Source organism: Oxyura jamaicensis, chromosome 2, assembly GCF_011077185.1.
Source record: "Oxyura jamaicensis isolate SHBP4307 breed ruddy duck chromosome 2, BPBGC_Ojam_1.0, whole genome shotgun sequence".
NCBI lineage: Eukaryota > Metazoa > Chordata > Aves > Anseriformes > Anatidae > Oxyura > Oxyura jamaicensis.
Genome location: NC_048894.1, coordinates 131632683 through 131657500, shown reverse-complemented (window position 1 = coordinate 131657500; position 24818 = coordinate 131632683).

Sequence of the window (24818 nt, the reverse complement as noted above, 5' to 3'; positions counted from 1 at the left end):
TTTGTATGTTAGGAAGAAGCTAACAAGCTTCTTAAATAAACTTAATCCTCACAATTTAGGTGAATTTCACAGCCTAAGAATTCAGCCAGATAGGAAACATAAATGAAGTTCGTTGATCTTCAGATTTAGTCTGTGCTCTCTGAAGTGCACACATCTTACCCTGTAACACCCTGGGTCCTGTGTTGAACACATCTAGCACAATGTGTTCCCAAGGCAGCATTTTACATCCACCTTGCACCACATAATTTTTGACAGAAGCCCTCGGGAAAGAAGAACCACCCTCAGCCTCACCCACTCACACGTTTACATAAACTGATTTTGAGCTTTCTAAAAAATAAAAAATTAAAATTAAAAAAAAAAAAATCCTTTCTTTATGGTTGGAATTGTCTTTTTTGAAAATGTTGGTGGCTACTCAGTAAATTACATTCATGAGAAGTTCTCTGGTATATCAGGCCCCCCAGACAATGGAAGTTTTCTTTTTCAGAATTCTGTTCATTTTCCATTTACATCTAAATATTGATAACTGCAAACTGAAGTGGGCTCCCTGAACTTTATAATTTATCACTGCTATTTAATACCCACTTTTAGGCAAGGCCTGAAGATCTCCTCCAGGATGCATTTTGCAATGGTATCAAAAGCACAGTCTCTACAGCTTACAAATCTGTTTGCATAACCTTGCCAGATCTATGAAGAGAATTATACTTAAAGTGTATTTTCCATTTTCATGTAAAATCTATTAGATAGCCTGTAAGTTTGATTTATGGAAATTGATTCTTTTCAAGTATTGCCAGCACAATTTAGCATTCTCCTAAAGAATATGTAATTCCTAAATGCTTCCTTTTTGTTTAAAACAACCTTTCACTTCTTGTTTAAGACCACTGTATAACCTTCAAAATACATAAAAATATATACTTCCCTATAAAAAATGTTTAAAAAGGTGCATTACCTTGTGAGCAAATAAAATACCAACATTTTATAGTGTTAACAATATGTGTTTCATTAAGTCACAATTTTAAAAAGAGAAGTAAAAGCATCATGTTTTTTTCACTTGTCCATATGAAACAGAAAATTGGAGCAACATCAGGACATTATTATGAAAGGAAGACTCTTGATAAAATTAAAAAAAAAAAAAAAAGATGAGAATTTAAATTTTCAGATAGAAGTTTTGAGAGAAGCTCCTTTCTCTAATAGATTAGAGATGATAATATATTAATGATTTTAATAGATGAAATAGATAAGGTTCTAGCTGTCAGAATGCCAAACAAACAAGACACTATGATCCCAAAGGCTACCATGCTGAAATCATAGTTTAAACCTGAAGTGAACATACTGTAAGCTTACCCATTTTCCACAGGGTGTCTAAGACAGTATGGCATTCTAAAGGAGATTTTTTTTCTTTCTCCAAAATTTTGTTAAGACTTCTCTCCCTTCCTGCTTTTTTTACTTGATTGACATAACTGCCACTTCTACATCCAGTGTTAATCTGAAGAGGAATAGAAGAAGAGTACCCAGAAATTAGGTAGTATAATTACATATTTATATATTCAGACTGGCTTTTCTATTATTGTTTTTATTCTGGCTATGACTTTTGCCTTGCTTGCAGGTATACAGACCACAGACAAAAACATTACTCCTCCCTCAGAGATAGCTAGTCTATTTTCTCTCATTTGGGAAATAAATCTGTTCCCACAAATATTTATTTCCTGTATTACTGCTCTTCATCATCTTTAGAAAATAAAATTAAAAATAATACTAATAATTATGTCCAGTGGTATCAACACAATTTGTGTTTCATTTGATATAGGTACACTAGAATACACTACCTGCAAAAACACAAGAAATGAAATAACTACACATGAAAAAAGATTGTAGCAGGCTGAACGGAAGTTACAGAAACCCCAAGAAAAGGCATCCCTATTTTAAAGTAATCAGTTAAATTGTCATGCAGTCATCAATATTCAAAAACATAACAACTACTGATGCTATAACCATAAGAGAATTAATTTAACCTTCAATACAATCTCCTCATCAGAGCCTTTCAATTTTGTATAAGACAATACCTGCCAACAGTACTGATATAAATAGAGTTGTATAGCTACCATGTCAACATTTATTTTGGTTTTAAAGTATTCTAGTTTGTCATAAACACTGCTATTTTCAAATTGCCACAAAATTACTAAATGATTCAAAAAATATTGTTTAAAGTACAGCAGACAACTGTGTACTTTTCCAATAAAACCTGGTACTTTTTCCAGTGTTAGTATAAAATTGATTATTTGGCAATATTTTCTTCGTACAGAAAAGTTTTGACATAAGCATACATTAAACTATCCTGTACAATTGGACTCAAGAGAGATTCCCTTACTACAGCTCACCAGTTTTGCTTCCATCTGTAAATCAGGGAGTTTTGAGATACTCAAAGTATTAAATTTAATGCAATCTGTACAAGTAACTTATACAGATTTAAAAAATCTATTTCATGACTGCAAAGCCATTGAAGAAGGTACCTGCAGTTGACTAAAATAATAATAATAAACAATAACATGTAAACAAGTGAGTCAGTGACCCTGAGTTTTTTAGCCAACAATGTATTTGTTAGATCATCTTGTCAATGTACAGGCTGTTTTTATGAACGGGTGTTATTTCAGAATAAGGTATTTTATGGGAATGTGTTTCAGAACTGGCAGAATTCTTGGGAATTTGAACAAATCAAGCTTCAAGAAAATACAGGTTGTCAATTAATTCCTAGAAGAATGATTCAGTCTATATCACATAGTAATGGTTAGTACTCTTTCAGACTGATCAACACTTTTTTTTCCCTTCCATTTTTTTTTTTTTTTTTTTTTTTTTAAGAGGACTGGATGAACCAACAGCAGTTTGATTTCAAGAGCCTGGAAGGAAGTATTTCAGAGAGACAAACAGCAAGTTCTGCTAATTTAATTAGAATGCATTAAACTTTGGGATTCCTTTTCCCTGTCCATATGCAAGAATTCCAGATCTCAAAAACTTTCTTGTATTTCTTCCTCTGAGGGAAGGAAAGATGTGGCCCACAGCCAGAGACAATTATTAAGACGTCAGAAAAGTTTGTGGATTATTTGCAATTCCCCTTTCCTCAGGTTAGTCATTAATAATCAGTATGCCATGGAAAGACATGAGGATAGAGTCAACTGCAAATGACTGAAATTTGAGTCACACAGACAGTCAAGAAGCATTCTTCAGGGTATGGTTTTTGCATCTGTCAATACAGCATGCTGGCTGTTCCTGAGTGTACAGATCTGGAATGCACCTGACACCAGTTGGGCCCAAGTCTTATGTATAGATAACTCTGAGAAAAATGAAAGACATGTGACTGACTACTAATAGCAGGAGAAAATCAGAGCAGAAAGAATAACATGGAGGGAGCCAGAGAAGCAGTAATAAAATTTTACACAGTAATCATATCTGCCATTCACAAAATAAAGACATAAAAAACCTGCCTGGAATGATCCTATTTCTTTATTGCAATTGTTCCATGTCTTTTGCACTAGAAAGCAAGATATTTAAAATGCGAAATATGAGATAGGTAGGAGAGTAGGTAAAGAGACATAAGGCAGTGAATACAAACAACATTTGGAAGCCAGCACTAATAGCAGAAAATAAATAAATAAATAAATAAATGAACTGAAAAACTGCTAGCAGCAGTGATACTCAGGGTGTCACAAATATTTCTCTCTCACACTCTATGAAGAGATTTAATTACAAAATTAAAGTAATCAGTGTTTTCTGCACACAAAATCCATAATCTGCTGAGCACAGCAGCTTTGCTTCAAAACTTTATACTCTACAAACTGTGGGGTAGAAATTTTCTCAAGCTAAGCCCAATGGACTGATACCTGACTGGGACCCATAATGACCTGTAAATAAATAACTCCCTTTATGTATACCACAGCATATATGGTATGTACTGGGAAATTTATGCACTCCCTGATGCATCTGGACATGGCTATTGGAATGGGCAGCAAACATTTTACATCTACATAACATCACATTAGCAGCTCTGCTAAGGAAAGATTCACTTGAGAGAAGAGCAAGCTGTGACACATGTACATGATGAGAACAATTCTCCAACTGCTGTCAGAAATAGTAAGTATTTAATTTGTGGGCCTCTACTCAATTGTATTTCCTTTCAGCACCATGAGTTTGCCTACATGACTGCAAGAAATGGGACACTGTGTACATAAGGGACAGGGCAGTGTGGATATGAGCAGAAATCTGCAATTCATTTTATAGATCTGAAGACTATGCTGTCTATGATGGGATGCCATCACAGCTTGCACACAAGTAGAGGAATCAGCTGCACTAAAAATAAATACATAAAATAAAATAAATATAATGACAGATCAGAATAGGAAACTTGCTCAAAAGTTGCATTTGTGGGAAGAATGGCAACCCTCAAAGGGAGAAGACAGATGTTTCTAAGTATTACTTACAAAAGTGGCAGTGATTTAACTTAAATTCCTATATAGATTCACATTTACATTTAGAATGTCTTATTCAGCTTACACGTATGTCCAAATCCACTTAAACTAACACAAGACAACCAAACAAACAGCCTTCTACTCTGTTGTAACTGAACCAGTTAAGAAGCTCACTATTATTGTAAACAAGCCCCAAGAGAAGTCTTCTAACAGCACAGACTTTATAAATTAGATATCACGTGTTTTTTCTGAGGGTTGAACTTACTTAACTTCCAACATTTGGGAACCACCATTATAGACCAGATCTTTGGAGCACTTCCATTTCATTTTGATTTAACAGTTAGTGATGTAAATCCTCATTTAAAGGAAGTGATTTCTACAGCCTCGTACAGACTTGCATTGCCAAATCAAGTTTTTTTCAGCTATCAAAGGAAAAAAAAAAAAAAAAAAAAAAAAAATCAGATCTTAACACTTGCGCAAAAACCTTTGGCTAAATACAATTTGATTCCCTGCATATATGTTTCAACTAGTGGCCATAAGTTACAGTGATGAATATTAATCAGCAGTTACTGTCCTACTCTGGTGACAGGTCACTAGATCTTTATAAAAATGTCTTGTTCATGAGATCGTTTTACTGGGAACTTTGAGACTGCATTACTAGAAAATAGGTCAAAAGTTTCAAACACCAACAAAACACAAGAAACAACTTAAGAAAAAGTAAGCAAGTAAATAAATGAAGTTTCCAAAATATATTCTTTCTGGCCTCTCCAGTACATTAAATTTGCTACATCTTATATTCTTAGCAAATTCTGACATTGTTCACTAAATTTCATTGTCCTTCAGAGAAAGAGAGAGAAAAAATAAAATTAAATTAAATTAAAAAAAAAAATAAAAAACTTTTCCATGTAATGTGGAAGAACCTCTTCACTTCTGGCAAGGTACATCATGACAGGTTGTCTCCATTGTTACTTTTATAAGTTACTCTCCCTTTCCCAGTCTCAAAAACTTTATCTAAACATTGTCTTTATACAACTTTTTTTTTTTTTTTTTTTTTTTTTCTGCAGTGTAAAATTTAGACTTTAACTTGATTAAGTAGACTGTATTTTTGGCAATGTTTGAGCATTTTCATTAGGATCATATATATATTCCTCAAAACTAAAAGAAAAAGGAACATTTGACATCTCCTCCCCTTACCCCTTCATCTAAAAAGATTATTCATCAAGCAATAAACAAGTCAATAGTATGTATGTACTTCTTTCTTTATGCCTTATGCCTTGGAGTTAATATATGTGTATAAGCTTATTAGTTTATTTATCTTTAGTTCACTTGTAAGCTAAACTACAGAGGATATACAGAGATGATTTAATGGGTCATTCAGAATATATTTCAAAATGAGTTTTCAATGCATCAGCAAGAATGAAGGCTTTTGAGGCAAAATGTATATATATAATTCTGTCTGAAGCTTAGACATAATAATCTTTGCTGATCTGTATTTTCTCTTGTAAGAAAATAAGTAATAGCCCCCTCAATTATGTAATTTATTGAATGGCTTCCCGAAAGGAAAAAGATTAACTGTCTATGAGAGCCACAAATTCCTGTCACTGTAAACATTAGAATACGTCATATTTTAAATAATAAATTTCCATAAAGGTATTCATTCTGTCCTATAGCCAACTATAGCCATTTCTGTTAGCTCAATAATATTGACTGGGCTGATCACTGAAAAGTTTGTAACACACCCTGATTGCTCTTCAAGATTAGAAATTGAAAACAGTTATGATGCTGTGTTCTCTTTATCTGCTAACAACTTAGTACATTAAAAGTGTTCAAGTACCACAAGATTTTAAAATTTTACTTGCAGAATACAGAATACACAAGCTTTAAGCAACTTCACTATCCTTATATTTACACTTTGAGCTTTTTTACTGCAACAGTAGGCTCTGCACTTTTGTGAAATACTTCTGGAAAATCACAGTAGTAATTTTGGGTTTTACTTAAAACTACAGGATATGAGCTTGACTGGGATCTTAGATACAGAGTAAAAATGAAAATGTTCTTCTCTCCCTACTTTTAAAAAGTTTCTCAGATGAACATTTCTGCAATAGAACTTAACAATACACATATATAATGGGAAACATTACTGAAGCTGATAGAACTCAAAAAGACCTGGGAGAGGAAGACTCTTCTGTGATTTAAAAAAAAAAAAAAAAAAAATCCATGAAGCCAACTAAAACTATTACAAGTCTAATGCCCACCCCTCAATGTTCAAAGCATTTTGCTCACTGCAGGCAGGAGATCAAGACATTATGCCAAGATGCATTGTTAATTGTGGCTCACACTTACTGGAAGTTGTACTAGTAGAAGTTTCCAGTTCTGTCTTCATTATGTGCTTCAGTGCTATGCAAAAAGACCAAACCTAACAAACCCTTTTCCATAAGGAGACCATATTTGTGTGAGAACCTGAATCAGTCATCCCAAAGAAGCAAAGTTAATTATTGCTAGCAGAGAGTATGCTAACAGGTCCAGGAAAGAGCCTTTTATTGTCCATTGTTTGTGTAGAGTCATAACAAGATTGCTATCGTAACTGTGCCATGGCTATGTGTTGAACAGTGCAGATTGCCAACCCATTTTCATCTCACATGCAAATGGCTGGAACACATCTTCCAACTTTTCATTAAACTCAAAAGTCATATATCACACTGATTTTGTGATTCAGTGAGACAACTAAGACACTCATCTAAAAGTATCTGGAAAGACCAGAAGAAAGGAGGGGATGAGGGAGATAAATTTCACAAGCAAGAGAACAACTCTTATGACAGCAAACACAGGTAAGACACTGAACTCCCATTTCTGGCCTGAGGACTACTGAACAAGATTAGATTAAATAACGTCATTTTCTCCAAGTTTTAAACACTGTGAAACAGCAACTCCAGTGAGACAAGATCAAGAGTACTTCATCCCAAAATAAAAACTGCAAGATGGGAGGCAGAGAGAAAATAATTAGTTCAGATCTCCCACTTCCTGGATGGATGCCATAACCACAAGAATACTGCATGAAAGACATCCTCTTTTTTTTTTTTTTTTCATTTTTGGCGGTCTCTTGAAAGAAAGGATTGATGTATATATGTTTAAGTCTTAGATTCACAACCCTGAAGCCTTTCCTGTAATTAAAAGCTTACTACAGAAAGAGTCCAAACTCTTACAAATGATGAAATGATGGCACTTGTATCTCTTCAACATATCTGATGACCTATTTTCTTGTAATACCAAGAGTGGCTTTTTGTCTTAACATTTAATTTGGGTTTGTATATTCCTGCTGGCAGTGTTTCCTGGTTCCATCTAAGCACCCTGTATTTTTTCTCCTCCCTTTTCCTCAAGCCTGTAGCTTGTTATAACATCCCCCCTCGGGTTAACTAGATCCATTTGACTGGTTTTATATTAATCTTGTCCTGTAACAGTTTTTTTGTTTTTTGTTTTTTTGTTTTTTTTCCTCAGCATGAGAGGCCACACACAACTTTAACAGTCCTGTTGTAGTGAACTGACTGCAGTATGTATGAAAAACAAAACAGAAAAACTCCCATATCATATTTGCCACAGACATTTAAACTGTCTTGCTTTCTTCCCATGTCTCTGACCTTTTGAGATGACTTTTGGTGTATCTAAAGTTCAGCTAAATGAGAACGCTCCTCTTAGGATTCAAGGCTTGATCTGCACCTGTGAAAGTCAGTAGCTTTCTCATGTATCATCCAGTGTTTTATTAAGTGAGATACTCTACCGTTCACACCTTTATGGCAGTTATTTTACGTGCTGCATACACATGCATTTTAGGAATCATAAAGTCAAAACAAATTAGTACTTTCATAAGATGTCCCTATGATCAGATAGGAATTTTAAAAGGTGCAGGAAATGTGGGAGGCAAGACATTTACTGAAAGACGTTTCCTTACATAAACCAGATAAAAGAACTGCCACAAATGAGCAGCAGTAAATTATCCTAAGCAGGGCTGGGGTTGCACATAATTAAGATCTTGCATTCTAGCTTTAACAGTCCCAAAAGAAAACAATCGCAGATCGCCTCAGAACTTGAATTCTGTAGCAGGAGAATCTAAATATGCAAAGCTCAAACTGCTTTGTTCAGTACTGTTGCTGTGGGGCTCTTGTCTGTAATCTAGCAATTACAATATTTGCCTAGTACTATGAACAATTCCCTATACAGCTCTTTGCAGCTAAGCCTGATGCAAACAAGCTCAAGTCACTAGGCCAAATTTTGTCTTGATACACATGCAATAATCCCACTGATACCTGCGAGACAAATTCTTTCCAAAGGAAACAGGAAAGCTAATGCTGCAAGTTTGGATCCCAGTAAGAGAGGTAAGGGAGCGAGAAACAAAGTAACCATGCTACCTAATCTTGTGCAAGAAAGCAGATAAAGCCAATGCAGAGAAGTGAAAAAATATAATACTTAGTTCAAATGCATCAACAGTTTTACACATCACAGTTTTATAAGAGAATCACATATAAAACCAGCAAAATTTGCAGCTTTCCTTGGAAGTCCTGAAGCCTGTAAATCAAGGAATAATTTGATCAGTGGCCTAGAAATATAGTTTCCCCCTCACTGCCACAAATTGCAGTGGTAGGATACTGATAAACTTTGTTTCGTTTCTGTTTTATAGAGCACAACTTGTGTAAGAGAGCATGAGAGGGTGTAAATCACACACACACACACAAAAAAAATGAGTAGAGGTAGAAGTAATTCATCATCATTTCAAGCTATCAAGGGTAAATGCTTCTGTGAAATGTGATTTATTTTATTCAGAGTTAACTTTTAAGACAGAATTATCAGCCTCTGAGAATGATAATCCACCACTAAATTGCCAAAGCATCTTTTTATACAGTGGTGATAACTCTAATTCTAATGCAAAATTAAAAGTAGAAGAGGTTAACTAAGACCATGAATATCATATTATACTATGTATTTCCTAAGCAATAGTGAAAATTTTGGCAAAACTTGCTGTTTCTAAAGGTATCTTAAAGAAGTCAATTTAATATTTGTGGTTTAGTTACTCAGAAGCACACTGTCTTTTCTACTAGCAAATATTGCAAACAGTCACTCAAAGATCATAAGTAACATATTTACAGAATGTTTTCAGAATTCATTTTCATCACACCTTTACAAGTGAACTTACATACTAAGTGCTAAGCATAACACATTCTTGTTGCAACTTAACTTCACTGGGTTCTAATATTAATTTGTCTCCATGTCTTTAATATGGTATATCCAAAAAGTACAGGAAGTCTGTTCTCTTCCAATATTGTTAATGGATTTTATGCATTCTTTGTAGACCTTTATTTTAGAAGTATTCTGTTTAAAATATGATTTAAATGCTCATCAGAATTAGCAGTACTAGCCTCTTAGAAATTTAAGACTTAGGAATTTAAGATCCCAGCTTTCCACATTCTTTTCTTCTGTATGTGAATAACATAAGCAGATTCACTTTTATGTATCAGTTTCAAAAAAAAAAAAAAAAAAAAAAAAAAAAGTTTCTTTGGAAAATCTGATTTAGACTGAAAGAAAAAAAAAAATGAATCACTTCAGTCTACAAGTCACTGTAAGTAATATACTGTGAAAGGGGAAAACAGAAAAGAAAACAAACAAAAATAGAAAGCAGAGCAAACCTATAAGTTATCATCTAGTAGACCAAATGGAAATCAGTGCCTGTCAAGAGCAACTTTTTCAGTAAGCCTCAGACCCTGGGGGCGAGAAGTGCCTACTCTGCATTCCACTATGGTGGCCAAAACAAGATATGGCTGTGCTTCATGCAGCTACTGCCTTTGCCAAGACTAAATATGGCCCACGGACAACAACTGAATAACTGTAATCTCATAATCACTCAGTCTTGCAATCAGCAGTTTACAAGATAGGTGCAAAGTATGATGTGACTACAGACTGGCATACATATGCAACATACATACATTCTCAGCAGCAAAATACTTTCCACACAGCTCATATTTTTGCAAATAAAGTACAATAAATAAAATTCAAGCAGTCACACTCTTAATCTTCCCTCCCACAAACCAAATTACTCATTGTGCTGAGAAATGGGTATATGTAACCAAAATTTTTGAAAGGCTGGACAAATGAACTTCTTAGCAATGAACAGATGTTTTTGCTCATGCAGAAAATGAATTTACCACTAGCTACTAATCTTTATCTCCTGCAGCTTCTCCACTGTATGCAATACTAAAGCTTGGTCTGATAGTATCTTATGCTCTTCTTCCTTAATCTCTCTCAAAAACTTCAAGGAAAGAAGTTTCTTTACACTCTGGGAGAGACGTGGAGAGACAGGGAGAGAGAGACTAGATTTTATCTTGTGATGCTCTTCAGGAATTCTTGACAAAACAGTTTTCTCTGTAGAACACTTGTTTAGGATAAAGTTTAATAAACTTTTGATGAGCTCCTTGCATGAAGTGCAAAATTTTTATCCTTTAAAGAAGCTGCAGTTATAAAGTAACAACAAAATATCAAGCTCTGTTTCTCCAGAGGAAAGAGAACTACTGTCTTAAGAGTAGGGTTCTCATAATATTTAATAGTTGACTAAAGTCTTCCAGAACCAGCCTTAGCAGGGCACCACAGAATTCAGGACTAACAGTATTCAACAGTATCTCTCATTCAAAAGCTACACAAAAATGGAGCTACATAAAAATATTGGACTTGTCTGTGAGCATCTACGAACCATGTAATAATCTTTGCCTCCTGCTAGAGCACATGTACATGGATGACTGTCAGATGTTGGCAAGCATCATCTGTGTACAGCATAACTACAGGATTCTGTAATTATGCTGAATTCTGTAATTATGCTGTACACTTACAACAGGCATGGAATGAAAATCACTTTTAGAAAGTACTGAAAAAAAAAATGGTTATGGTTTTCACAAGGGGAATTACTAGATGAGAGGTCAAAGTCAAAAAATGAGTGAAGATTCTGCTATGTCAATCAATTCTGAAAGAAAATATGATGTTTCCCCAAACCTTTTTAAATTTTTCCTCATTTAACCCATCAGCCTAATAAAAGATACTGAAATATTGACTCTAGAATGTTTACACAGATACCTTCTTTGACACTCCTTCTCAGAGAATGTAGTACTCAGACTAATAATAATAATAATATTTTTGTATCAGGAAGCATTTATTTTATTTGAGGATAATTGCACACTTTCCCCAAAGGGGGTAGTGGAGTTTCCCTCCTTGGAGATACTCAAAAGCTGTCTGGACATTGTCCTGCACAAATGGCTGTAGGTGGTCCTGCCTGAGCAGGAGGTGTGGGACCAGATGTCCCTTCCAACCTCAGCCATTCACCTACATACAGTAAATAAACTTATGTTCACAATACCTCTTAATTTCTTGGTAAATATAGCGTCTAAAACCAGTCTGGTATAATTATCAATATATGCATTTTGAGACATTCATCTTTACTTCATTGCATGCTAAAAACATACATCTTTCAAGTTTGTTAGACATAGAAATAGTCATCTAAAGCACGTTTTCTGAGAGTCAAAAGAAATGAAAAATTCTACCTTATACTTCATAAAAACACAGCTTAATAAGCTTTTAACTAATTTTAAAACCATCTAAATGTATCATAGCTGAATTATCTCATGTAGGCACTATCCTGAAGATACTTTTTGAATTATTAAGGAAAATATTTGAGATGTCCCAAATTAAAAGCTTTTTGCCATCAATAAATTATTCAGACACTGATTAAAATTAATTTTACTTCTTCATTGTTTCCAAAATATTTGCTTTTGGATATACATATATTATTACAAGTTTGCTTAGTTTGTCACAGAAGAGCAGAGCCACACATGATTACCATGTCTCTCACTAATGAGTGGACACTTTTCTCTTCATGTTATAAGGGAACAACTCTGCGAGTCAAAGTAGTTGCACAGGTTTAAACTCAGGTGTCAATCTGATATTGAATACTGTTATGTCATTAGTCCAAGGTGATAGCCTTAATGTTTCAGGCACAGTTATGGATTTTAGCTTTTGTTACTCTACAGTCATTTGAACTTCAATACCACATTTTGTAATCAATTCTAAATCATTGAGTTAGCAATAAGTGATACCTTTCTTCTCATCTGAGGATCACATTCATAAGGAAAATTTTAAACTCTGTAGTCAATACTGAGCAATTATACTCTTGAACATTACCAATGTAATGTGGTAAACAGTCAAATAATCTCCCACCTTGACCCATCCCCCCCTCTAAAAAAGGTAGAAGTAAATAGTAGCAGCAAATAAGTTGAAACCAGTGTTTCATCTCTCTCAACATCATAATCTTTCTTCAAATTTCTTTCAATTGGGAATAAAGAGGTCACTAAACTTTTGAAGAACAAAAAAGCACACAAGGTTTTGTTTTGTTGGTTTTAGTGCCCAGAGATGAAAATAAAGTGAATCCTTGAAGAAATTTATTGCTCTGGACAAGCTCTTCTTTCAAGTAATCTACTCAAACTTTACCCTTTAAGGATCCTAACAAATGGCCAGCTATCGTATTGACACTAGCAATCAGTTTAGGCTGCATGTGCCTGGGCATTAACAGCTGTTCCAACGTATTTTAAATCTATTTACGCACAGGAAAATTCTCTAACCTATGATAATCAAAATTAGTCTCATTTACAAAGAAACTCTGGAGGGTGAACAGGATGAATGCACATTTAGCTAATTCCCTTGTTGCTGCTATTTTAATCTGCATTTTGCTATTTACCGGAATCCAGGAAGAACAGTTATCTAATTCCTGACACTAAAAACTGTACAATCCCTATTTGACTACCTAGGGGGAAAATTACTACCAGAACACAAAACAGTACACTTTCCTTTTTGAGAAATAGCTTTATATCAGTTTTATTAAAAACTGAGCATTTTAATTAATTAAATCTTTAAAAAATCTATGTTTGCATTCCTATTTATCTGGTGATCTACAGTGTAGATCATAACAGGTCACAAAGTACCAAGATAAAAATGAGACACTTTACTTGAAGTAGATGCTTTTACCTTGTGGTTGTAATTTATAGCAGGATTCCAGCTTTTCAGGGTAAGAAAGCAACCCTAACCAATTCATGCGACAAAACTTTAACAATAAAATGGTGAGTTGGAATAGACTCCAGTTCCTCCTACACTTGTATCACTTTTGTTTCACTAAAGGCACAATAATGTTGAAGATGGGGAAGAAACAAAGGTCATCTGAAAGAGAAAGTGCTTCTGACAAAACAGAAGTTTGCAAGAGGACAGACTTTACAAGACTGAGAAAGACATTCATCATTTTATACTACATATCACATCTGTCCTAACACCAGATTTAGGATAACTCTGAGTCCAACAGGGAATAGCTGTGGAACAGCACATATTCCTAACAGCAGTTGCTAAAAATGTCTCTCCACTTCACTTGCCTACCTTTGAATCTTTGATTTCTCTCCAGACTCCTCACTGGCCTTAGGTAAATGCAATTAAATTCCCCTTGTTCTGTCAATTCCTACTTTCTCCTTGCTCTCCTCCTGTTGCTCTTCATGAACTGCTTATTATGGGGCTATGATTATGACACCTACAATATATTAATCAGCCACAGTGCTATATAACCCACTTCAGCTTTTTGCATAATGTAATCTCTCTGCTTAGCATGCCTTTAGTTTTATTTTTAATTAGAAAAAAAAATCTTTGATTTAAAATTTTTGTGTGGATGCATATCTATATATATTTGCATGAGATTTATCTCATCCAAAATCAGAGAAGTAACTCACTGCACATGCAAACAAGTGAGCTTTAGCATAATAAATTAAATTGCTGAATTAATGAAGAGCTGTGCATGAGATTCTCCATGCTCAGAAATCTTGACAGCCTAAGACTTCTGCTTTTCAAGGACGGACTTCTACATACTTCTGTTGCTTGTGGTACTGTAGTACTTGGACTGTACCACATTAAAGCATTTAATTCAAAACAAATATATACCAGTGCAGGACTTGCAATATGTGATGTCCTAACATTATTAATATAGAACTTGGCTCACTATATTTTTGGCTAGAACTTGGTTCACTAGTAGCAGAGAGTTGATCTTCATGATTAACATTACCACTCTGAGCTTTTCACTTTTCTTTCTTCAAGAGGGTTTTCCCTTCCTTTTTATTTCTTGCAGCTGGCAAGCTGGGATCAAGTTTGAACATTAAACAGGTGGTTTAACTTGACAAATTGTTTAAGCTAATGGCAAAATTAGTTCATCATCCTGTTCTTTCCCTGCTGCTGTATAAGTTTTTGTTTTTTCATCTCATTTCAACAAGCAATTTACAAATGAATCAGACACCAAAACATGAGTTTTGACCCTCATAGCTGCCCATAAACTTGTGCTACTTGTAACCTTAAAGATTAGATGGGAAAAAATATATATATATCTATGAGACTTGGGCAAGTCATATACAAATTTGAAAGACATTCCATACAATTCTCACACCATAATAGTACAAACATAATCCAAAACCCTAGCTGGTTTGGGAAAAGGTTTCTATGAAGGTCTCTTTCTATGAAATGTCTTCCTGGCTGCATGTGAAGATCAGCTACAACTATGGTGGTTCTCTATGCTAAAAGTAATTTCATCAGTGTTAGGCACTGAAAGTTGTCATCATTCTTTGTTATACACCAGTGACATTTAGCATTTGACTCCTGATTCCCTAGTATGAAGATACTCATTTTTAGAAGAAATGTTTTCAGTACAGGGAATAAGGTTGTCCATAAAATGAAAATTTTGATAGGGTTAAGAAACAGATAGCAAAATTAGTCCAAGTAAATCCTTCACGATCAAGCAGATATGCTGAAAGCTGTGGTAAGTGTGAATGTCATGAAATGATACATGCAAGGTTTGCCTTGGTTTGATGCCTTTGCCTATCTGATTTCCCTGTGATTTAGTATGCAGCTGACTTGACTGAAGTCATACAGTTCCAACATGATAATTTTGGCAAAGAAACTGGTTGAAAAGCTCCCATCTTTCTTGATCTCATGTACCCATTTCTGCCCATATGTTGCTGCCTGTGCCTTCTTTTCAGAAGGTTATCTTTTAACTTAAATCAGCTCAGTGATTCAGTTTTCACTGAGGACAGAAGAAAATTGACAGAACAGCCAAGGAGACTGTGAAATCTGGCATGGAGGTGAAAACAACCAGTAGGAGAATACACTTCATAAATTATTTCATAAACTACCTTTGTTGTTAAGTCCAGCCAATCATGAAGAACAGCCCAAATAGAGCCCACAAGAAAAGCAAGATAGTAGCTAAGAAGACCTATCCCAGGTCATCAATCAGCTGTATTAGTCTTTCCACAGATAAGATATATCACATGTTGTTGCAAAAGTTAAGCAAGCACAACGTTCTGGCAACACAGCCACAGAGTGAACAGATCAGGGACATTATAGCTTTCATTTACTTAAGATAGAGAGCTTTTCAAGACAACAGATACTATAAAAAATGTGGGTCAAATAAATTAAAATATAAATAAAATAATAATAATAATATAAAAATAATAATATAAATAAAATTAAAAATAAAATAAATAGAACAATTGAGGCCAAAAGCAAGCTTCTGCAGACCACAGTTGGAGCACCAGAGGTATGTAAGTCTTTTGCAATTTAGAATAGACTGTTATTCTTCACAGCCTGATTTTGTACAGCTCTTCTCTTCCTAACATTAAAACAGATTTTCATAGGCTGCCGAACTCAAAATGTGTAAACTTACAGCAAAAGGTTTTAAGAAAGAAATGGCTTTTATTTTCTAGGCCCAAAAAAGAACTGCTGGGGCTCCTACCGGGTGTTGCTCATGGAGAATTGCACAGATCCTGCTGGGATATTCTCAATTCAGAGAGTGTAAAGAGAAATACTAGTCAGAAAATTTTTACACAGCAGTTTCTTCTTTCCAAAATTACAAAGTAAAAAAGCTATACCCATAAACTACTCTTTATTCATATTTTTTGCTAATAAAATTTTTGACTGGTGCACAGTAAATCTTAGTGGAAAGATAGAGCTGTCTACAAATTAATCAGCAATGACAGATGCCACAGTCTAATTATAGCACTGAAATGCGTAAAGAACTATAATGAAAACTGATTACTATCCACATAATTTCTACAATTTTAATTATAATAAATACTCTAAATGACTGATTATACAAGTATGTCACATTTGCCTGCTTCATTCCTCATTATAAAAATCCTGCAGCAGTACAGTTGCTATGCTTTACTTCTTTGTTCCATTAGTTCACTTATTATGTACAACCTATTTTAAATTGCTTTTTCTGAATCAGAATATTTCATTTATATATTACACCCATATGAAGATGCTTAAAGAAGAAATTCAGAACACTTTATCCGTATTTAAACTGTAAAAGATACAGAAGAAGGAATGTATAAGTCTTACCCTTTGATGATACAGAAGAAGGAATGTATAAGTCTTACCCTTTGATGATACAAACAACGAATAATCAACTAAAGACAAACACCCTGCACAAATTCGTTTCTTTTCAAAAGCCTAAGAAACACAAAATCATAGAATGAATAAGGTTGGAAGGCGCCTCTGGGGGCCATCTGGTCCAACCCCCTGCTCAAATGCTTCCTGATGTTTGCACAGAACCACTTATTTTCCATTTTGTGTCCTTTCCCTCTTGTCCTGGCACCTAGCACCACTAAAGGCATGGCTCCACCTTGTTTGCGCCCTCCCTTCAACTATTTATAGATATCAGTGAGATTCTCTCTGAGCTTTCCATTCTTCAGGCTTAACAGTCCCAGTCCTCTCAGCCTCTCCTCATGAGAAGTGCTTCAGCCTCTTTGTCATCTTGGTTGTCCTCTGTTGGACTCTTTCCAGCAGTGAGTCCATCATTTGATACCAAATCAGGTTCAAATATACCAAATTCAAATATAAGCAGTAGTCCTAATACACAAAGTGCATGTGCAGCACATGCAAGCAATATGCAGCTGAGTGCACACATAGACATTCACAGAGCTCACTTTCATCAAAGGGGAACACCTCTCCTGCATGCTCTTGGGCTGGTGGTGTAGAAACAACAATTCTCTTCTGCACATCTCCTCTAGCTGCAGCCTCACACTAGCTCTGCATACACATACCCTCACATGGAAGGAATTTGTGTACTCATGCTTTAATTAAAGTCTAAACAAACAGCAGTACAGGAGTGTTGCTTCTAGATTTCAGAGGCTGACCTACAATGCATTATCAGTTGACAAAATATTTACTTTACTAAAAACAGGCTTTGTACATGGGCGAATGTGTCTACATTTAAAATAGCACTGCATATCCCTCAGTGTTCTAGTTGCTTTGTAAAAGTCAGTTCACAATGACCTATATTCTAAATATGCTAACACATATTCTGCACTGTGGGACTGAAAGATGGAGGACCTTGTTCTGATGAGACTGGTAGAAGGGTGGGAAGAGATACAAAATATTTAAAGAAAAAGTTTTGAAAACATGAATGCCTATATTTGCCCAGACGCTTAACTGCCTTAAGTGTCCCTGGGCATACAGTTTGTGCCTAATGAAGCAGTATTAGTATAGCCTTTGGATGTACACATCACATTTGGTTGCCCCTGACTCATCACTGAAAATAATTGGGCCACACTAAATGATATCAGATGAGTGCCAGGGATATGTGTCATTCAATGTGAAAATATTATAATCATTTAAATTAGAAGAAATGCCCAAAATAAAACCCTTGTAAAGGCTGGCAATCTAGAAAACATTCTCATTTTGAAGACAAATGCGTTTTAAAATAAAGCTGCATTTTTACTTCTCAGAATTGCAGCGCTCCTTGTTTTTATCCATAATTTACTGTCATTCATTACTTAATTCATTCTAATTCCAGTAAATTAGTTTTATTTTCTAATCCTTCTTAGCAAGTCATTGTGACAGATGGGAAACTAGCAGTATTAGAGCTCAGATTCTTCACTGTTCAGGGATTTTCATGGGCTTTCCAAATAAAAATGGATGGAATAATTGTTCTGTGTGTACAAGATGAAGTTTGACCCAGAAAGGAGCAGGGAAGAGCAGTCCTCTGACACCATTAGAAAAGAACAGAAAAAAAAAAAAAAAAAAAAAAAAAAAGAGTTCTAGAGTAAAATATCAGCTCTTCCATTCATGTTTAACTGGTTGTGGGTTTTGTCATCAGACGTAAAAAGAGTCTTACCCTGATTAATTCAATGTGCGACACTATTTCAGGTCATAAAAACAAATCCTGCTTCCATGTCATTCTTCTCTGTAGCTTGGGTACCCTTACTGCTGCTTCATCTTACAGACAACAAGGAGCCTACTAAAGCTTTGGAACAAGAAGGTGCAAAATGTTAGCTGAAGCACTAGTGGTTCATTATTTTACATGAAAAATTTTCTGACATGATCCTCCCAGACATTCCCATGCAAGTATTGTGCTTTCTACATATTGTATACACGTACCATAGGGGACTATTCTGAGACCTGTACTGTTCAAATTTTAACAATGATTTGGAAGCATGTTCATAAAGCTGGAAGATGAGACCAAACTGGAGGGAGCAGGGAAATATGCTCAAGAGCAAGGCTGCCATAGAGAGGACAGGTTAGTGAAATAAGCTCAACTTCTGAAATTCAGCAAGGACAGTTACCAAGTCCTGCACCTGGGAGGGAAAAATCCCTGGCTAAGTGGCAGGCAGGGGATGCACTGCCTGAGGAGCAGCTCTTCTGAGAAGTACCTGGACATCTCAGTTGACAGCGGGCTGAACACAAACCAGCAGCATGCCCTAGCAGAAAAGAGGCCAACAACATCTGGGGCTGTAAGAACAGGATCAAGGGATGTGATTATCTCCCTCTAATCAGTACTTGTTAGGCACCTTCTAAAATACAGCATCCAGTTTTGCCCCAGTACAGAGAGACATGGAGGAGCTAGAGCAAGTTTAGCAGAAGGCTCGCATGATGGTCAGGACTGGAGCACTTGCCCTGTTAGAAGAGGCTGCAGGATCTGGGCTTGTTCACCCTGTAAGAATGACGTCTTTGAGGAGGATGTCACAGCATCCTTCAACACCTACTGGAGACAGTGCATGGAAGAATTATGAGAGACAATGGACATCAATTGACATAAGAAAATTCAGAATGGAGATAAGGAGGATCTTCTTCCCCCATGATACTGCTTTGAGAAAGAGTTTTGATGGACTACAAAGATGTTCATTCCAAGGTCCTGTATATGTAGAATGAATAGGAATATAAATATACTCCTATAATATATTAGTAGCACCAGGTTCATGCACTTTAACCAATCAATGAAGCAATGGCTACTGCTATTCCATCTAAATCTGAAGTTACTCCATCCATGTTGGCTAGTTTCTGTAAAGAGACCTGACTTGGTAGTACATTTGGATTTTTAAAAGCCTTATATAAAACATCAGCCTTTCTGAAAATAAATGTGCATCATGCAGAGAAAAAAATATGTACCTCTTTTACAAAAAGGTGTAATCACACATTCATTGAATAGTTCTTCAGTGTTCACAAAAATCTTTCATTTCACATTAATTAAAGAACTGAGACATCAGAATAATCTGACTGATGTATCTTCAATTTCAAATAAAATAAAAACAAAAATAATGAATCATTTTAGGTACAAGATAATTTTTGAGTTTAAAACCAATATGGTGTTAAGGGTTTTGTTCTTGTTTGTTCATTTGTTATTTGTACGTGTTTTTTTGTTTGGTTTGTTTTTTCTAATACAGAGGTTCTTTTCTCTTTCCTACTTTCATTTCAATGATCTGAACCAGCATTAAGGAAAACTGATCATGGAGAACCAGTCAATGTGCAATGAACACATGAAGAACTCAGAAGAGGGAAAAAATATTTTTTTTCTCCCTTGATTATAAAACACCATTCTGTCACTTGTAAAAACCACAGAACCATATAAGCAGGAATTTGATTTTAAAGTTGATAAATCACCTACATCACTTAATAATACTGTAGTTATTTTTCAAGCATTCTAAATAATTTGGCAAAAAATAAATTATTTTCTCGAAAGGATCTTCTGACTCAGAATCCTAGAAGTACTTTTTTTTTGGTACAAATGTGTATCTTGAACTCTCTTTGATGTGTAGACCTCAGTTTGACCAGGAAACTAAACATTCACTTTCAGCACTTGCATTTTTGTTTGTGTTAGAAAAGCATCAGTCTGGCAGTTTACATTACAGTCCACAATTCTAGCCTCGGTTTTAAGAAGCCATAGTGCCAGTGTTAGGGCCAAGATCCTGTATCTTATGTACATTGCTTAACATGATAGCAGTGGATGTGAACTGAGGACAGTGAGTAGGGAGAACATCCAGGTGTTGACCACAGGCTGAGATGTCAGAACCTGCAGCATTGCAGAAAGAATACATCAGGGAGCAGGATTCAAGTTTAGGGAAGCAGAATGAGAGGAAAGATGCCGAAACATAACTGCATCTTCAAAGTTGGGCTTTCACACACTATTTCTCTTCTGGAGTCTCTTTTCTTGGTCTATAGAGCACTAAGTGCTTTGTTGCATAGAGGCACACTTCCAAAGGATAAACTGTACTCAAGGTTTTCTTTAAGTAGGGCAAACGTGCAAACATCACAAGTAGAAGCAGACCTTGAAACTGGACTTGCCACATATAAATCAAATTTCAACATTATGGTGTTTTCTGATGGCACACCAATAAATTGCTAGAACTGAACTATAGTCTTGTCAAAACTGTCCAAGCTAATCTAGAATACTTCCACCAAAGAAGAAAGTCAAAGTTTCAAAATAAAGATATGAAAGTTAAAGAGGAACAGTGGTACTAGGACAAGTGAATTTTAAAAAGATCTTTTATTAAGCTGTTGAAGAAATCTGACATTTTGCCTCTATACAAGACTGAAATCTTCACATGATGAAGAGTTCATGAGTGACAAACCAAGTTGTGATAGCCATTCCCTGTTGAAATCTTCCAAAGGATCAAAGACCTCATTGTCTTTTGCTTCACGCTCCTTGAATTGCCTATAGATTTTTATCACTCTCTCTGGTGCTGAAAAGGAAGATCATTGTCAACACAAATTAAGTTGTCAAATTTCTTATTTCAGTTCAATACTAGTGATCAAAACACTTCCATTCTTGACAGATTTCTCAGGAAACAAGACTCAAGCATGTACAAATTCCAACAGAGGAAGAAGTCAGAGAGAAGACCAAGCACCTGGTAGAGTATTCTGAGGAAAGAGAACATAGAATCATAGAATCACAGAATTACAGAACAGCTTGGGTTTGAAGGAACCTTAAAGATCATCTAGTTCTAAACCCATCACAATAGGCAGGTATTCTACCCAGTAGATCACGTTGGCCAAGGCCTCATCCAGCCTGGCTTTGAACAACTCTACGGATGGGGCATCCACAATTTTTCTGGGCAACCTCACAGTGAAGAATTTCCTCCTATCATCTAACCTAATTCTCCCCTCTTTTATTTTGAAACCATTCCCCTTTGTCCTATCATTATTTGCCTGAGCAAAAAGTTTTTATGTATTGAAAAGCTGCATTGACCCTTCTCTTCTTAAGTCTGAACATACTCAGCTCTCTCAGCCTAAGATTCTCAGATGAAGAAGAGTACACACTTTCAATTAAAAATGCATGAACAAGTAAATAAAAACCTAGAAATTTTATTAATTGGTGTTATTCTAAAGCATTTGCTTTTGCTAGAATGAACATCTCACAGTTACAAATGGGAAGCTAATGAGAATCAGTGTCTTGACATGTTTCTGCTTTGGTGCATCGGTGCTGCAATAAGAAGGGCCCTAGGTTCCTTCTAATTTTTTTTTATTTTTTTTATTTTTTTTTTTGGGGGGGGGGATAGGAGGGGAATTGTTATCGAGAGCAACCTATTTCCAGTTTTAGTATCTGGTACCTTCTTGTGTTTAATATTTACATAAAGATTACAGGAAATATATATATATATATATATATATATATATATATGCATCCAGTAAGAAAACCATGAATAACTATTTTTATAATACTATTTAATACTATTTTATCAGTTTCTTCTCAGAAGTTAGTAACAGATGAAAGAAGCCTGAAGCCAGGAAAATGTTAATTAAGGTACACAAACATTAACCAAAAAACCTTAGGGAAGAAGAGAGAAAGGAAAAGATTCAGTTCCCTTCAGTAAAGATGATAACCCAATGTTAATTCTCAGGAAATAAAAAACATGCAATAAACAGGAAAGAGAAATTATAATTTTATCTGGGACTGAAGAAAACTTTTACACCAAACTCTAACCTGAATGACTTTATTAAACACCTTTCAAAACACATGCAGGAGAACTGTAGCTCAAAGAGCTCCCAAAGACACAACAATCCTAAAAGATATATTTGGTCAATTAGCCAGATCTGAAGTCCAGCTTAGACATTGAAACAGCTAAGGGGAACCTTGTTAAATAAATTCCAGTAATATACTCTATTAACTTTTTAATGACTTGATTCATTTTTGTAAATCTATGGTCCTATTTTAATTTTATTTTAAATCCAGTAACATGTAACAACTGAATAAACAAGTCACTCCTCCATATAGAATTGGCAATTTTTGTAAAAATTCCTGCATCATCTCCTACCGTTTATATTCAATACCAAATTGGAACAGGTTTTGTGGTTTCAGAGATGGACGGTCAGGGGCTGTTCAGATGCAGCCATCTCCAGGGACTAACTACAAGCAAGGAAATCTGCTGCTTGTGGCAGGGGACATGAGAATTTCCTAAATCTTAGTCCACAACAATTCAGTGTCAAAATTGGTAGCTCAGTGAAAAACTGAGGGAAAACTGTCTTTTCACTACTCCATGAATGTACTCAACACATAAATACTTAAAGAATATGACATTCTTAGGAGCTTTTTTCAGTTCATGAAGAAACATTTTTCAGCTCTTGGTCTAAGATTTATTCAGTTATTTTCTTTTGTTACAGTTTTCTATAAAGTAGCAAAGAGAAACAGTCACCAAGAACAAGGATGGTGGGATTTGATGCAGAAAGTCTGATGTTACAGAGATTATGATATACAATACTATGCAGATTTAGTCTGAATCTATATATTTTATTTCCTATTCCAAATTCAATGATAATTATGAAAATATTGCCCTTTTTTCTTGAGAAAACTTTGTAGTGGTATTGATATTAATATTATGGTTCTTTTGTTCTTTGGGGTTTCTGTGTTTTTATTAACAATAATCCAGGAACATTTTTTTTTTTTTTTTTTTTTTTTTTTTTCCCAGGATGTTACTCTAAAGGTCTAAGATCATTAATCATGATGAGCTTAGGAAAAGGCTTGGTAAAAGTGCAAGGAGAACCTTTCTAAAGAACACATTCAACAAAAGTCAGTCAATAAAATGCTCCAGATATGCTGGTTTTGGGTACAGACAGCTGTGAGAGTGAGTCAGAAACCACACTGCACTAGATGCAGGGTAGCACTGAGTTATTTCAGGTTTAGCCAGCATAAATTGTTAAACTTCCAGGTACTACTCAGCTAATAAATAATTTCCCTGTTCTTGTAATCTTTTTGCATGACTAAACCCTTCTCACATAAGAGGCTTAGCTCTGATCTCCCTTGTCTCTGAACAAAGAGTAGTGCTATCAATGTAAACAACTATAGCAGAAAAATTGAGATCATAATCAAACCAATTAATGTGAGGTTCCCATAGCGTCCATCAAAGTGCCAATCATGTCCTGCTAATGACTGGAGCCTTCTTCTTCCATTTATAACCTTTTTTTTTTTTTCTTTTTTTTTAATGTGAAATACACTAAACATCTCCGAAATTTCCTAATTATAATACATCTCTTAATTAGATTTCATCTTTAAAAAAAAAAATTGAATTTAAATTCTTCTGTGATACCCCTGAACACGCCTCTAAAATGTTTTTAATGAGGTCAAATACATTATTCACACTGCCATAGGCTGGATCCAGACCCTTCCTTCTCTTTGATATGTATTGTATTTCAAAGTGCTGAATGATTTTCACAGAGCACCACTGTCCCTCGATCCATAGTCCAGATTCCTTTCCTGGACAACTTGTAGAATGTTAAAAACAGAAAACACTTTTCTTTTAAAGCCTAAAGAAAATGATTACCCTTTTAGAACACAGGTCATGTACTTTCACAAATACAGCTACATAAATTTTACCATAGCATTTAACAGATAACTGATGTGAATGAATTTTGGAAGAAGGGAGGATGCTGGCTCATTTATTTCATCTTTTCATCTAAGCAATCCTTAATTTTCTTTTATTCTTTTTTTTTTCTTCTTTCCTTTCCTTTCCTTTCCTTTCCTTTCCTTTCCTTTCCTTTCCT